Raw genomic sequence first — 2,453 nt, forward strand, 5'->3', positions numbered from 1 at the left:
TCGCACGGTGGTGCTGACAGCAGTCCACATATGCAGAGGTGTGTTGGTGCACGTCAGACTACGGTGCAGCGAGTAAGTGTGCAGACGTTTTCAGTCGTGCTAATGGTGCCTGTGTGTTATGAAAATGGCTCAAAAACACATGCTGATGACGGTATGAGGGGTAGAATACTAGGATGACTGGAGACTGTTCAAACACAGTAGGTCGTAGCATGGGCCCTCTGTGTGCCACAAAGTGTGATCTCACGATTATGGCAACAATTCCAGCAGATAGGAAACGTGTCCAGTGGCTACAGTACGGGACTGTCCACAGTGTACAACACTACAAGAAGACCCTCACCATCAGTGCCCGCAGACGGCCACGGAATACTGCAGGTAGCATTGCTCGGGTCATTACTGCATCCACTGGAACAGTTGTCTCCAGACACACAGTCTACTGACGACTGAACAGACATTGTTTATTCGCCCAGAGACCTACATGGTGGATTCCACTGATCCCTGGTCACAGCAGAGTCTACTGCTTGTGTTTCCCACAATGTATCGTCTTCTCAGAAGTGCAAATGGGAGAGCTACGAAGCGAAAAATGATATACTGCAAGCATGTCGCTGAAACTTGTCCTGATACTCAAACTTCAACTGCCATACACTTTCGTCGATAAGCATGGCTTAAAATGAAAGGTACTCACCACAGAATGCTTGCTACGAATGAAGTTCTCTATTTTTATCGCAGATAACCATTTCCTTCGCGTATCGGGTTGGCAACATAAAATGTGAATCTTCTTCATCTCGCCGTAATTAGTTACAACCAGGAACACAACACTTATTCACCATGGTGATGATCACTTCTGTACTGCTACAGGTAGTGTACACGACAAAGAGCAAAAAAGCAAACGATTTCACAAGGGAATTCAACTCACTAACAGTTGTTTACATAGCTCCATATAGCATTTCTGCAGGCAGCTATGTCGCGCTGCTTACAGTGGCACTACCTGTATACCTGAAGTTGATGACGTCACTCGCCTATTGGCAGAGGGTTGTAAGGCCTCGTGATTTAGGTCGTGTTTCTTGTACAGATTACACTGCGGGCAAAATGACGTGGCCGTTAGATGCGCGGTCCGCTGGGGAAGCGTGGGAACAGCGTTGGGGATCGCTCAGAAACGTTGCAAGAGAAATGCCAATCGCTGGACGGGAAGTGTGGTTCTAAACCAAAGCTTACGTCCACATTTTTGTAAATATTAAGTAGGGTCCCTCAACGCCCACACATGCATGATAACCACTGAAAAAGATCTACTGTCACCTCTGCTTTCGTTAGTATGTGAAAAGAATTCCGCCGAAAACTTCTGCGATTTATTTTCACCTGGCTTGTCAAGCATTTGTAACTTTCAGAGAAGCATCATGAGTGGCGAATTCTGAGTGAAAATTACACATTTCTCTGGCTACCATGTTAAAATATGATTTTTTTGTCAAAACACTGAAGTTTACACAGTCTCATCTCACTAAGATATTGCCCTAACACAATTTGCGAGAGAATGCTGAAGCAGTGGTTTATTAAGTATATTAAGTGAGAAACTGAGGAAAAGTAAAGTCAGCAGATTGCGAAAACGCACATCCTTGGTGCAATAATACGTGTAATTTCTTCACTTATGTTCCAAAACCCATGGCATTTCTCGTTTCACTTGCTATCGACGGCCTTTAAAAATTACATTCATTCATCAAAAGTCTGTAGTTAGTGGGGTAACATTGTAGATAATGAACTTTTGCATACTAACAATATGGCAAAATATGCAAAAATCTCTTTTCGATATCTCAAACAGTTATGAAGTACGAGGAATGTTTAGGATACTTCACTCTGGCTCTATTGCTGGCCCGGAGCGATGACAAATGAGTATGCTATGTCAAATCAATTTTATCGAGACTGGTGCCAGATAGATATCTCTACCCAAGTTTAAATCAAACTTCAATATGTTAGCTAAATTTCATATGCAAAAACATGTTACGTAATATGCACCAAATGCAAAATCATAGCTACCTCTATTTTTCGTTGCAAACTTTTCAAAATTTCGTGCAATATCTTACTTCCACACAAATATGACAAAAACTATGACCATTAACGAAATGATGCGCACATCATCGTGAGCCTGACATATAAAGCTATAAGTAAAGCAAAACTGACATTTTTTACTGGATAGTTTCTGTAAAATGATTTGACAAATACTGTAGAGCGTGCCCTTCGAATCTGTCACCGCTGACCGGCCGAAAGGTCTCCCGTTTCGAATAAATGAAGGAACCCGCCCAGCGCTTTGGACGAAATCTGGTCACTGCGCACTGCCCAAGCTCTAAACCGTTCAGGGCAAAACAGCGCCGGGGACGGGCGAACAGGCAAGCATCTATTGAGCAACTGACCGCTCAGATTAACAGAAGGCTACCAACAGTGTCTCCTGAACGACCGTTCAGCAA

The sequence above is a fragment of the Schistocerca gregaria genome, chromosome 2 (assembly GCF_023897955.1).
Source record: "Schistocerca gregaria isolate iqSchGreg1 chromosome 2, iqSchGreg1.2, whole genome shotgun sequence".
Lineage (NCBI taxonomy): Eukaryota > Metazoa > Arthropoda > Insecta > Orthoptera > Acrididae > Schistocerca > Schistocerca gregaria.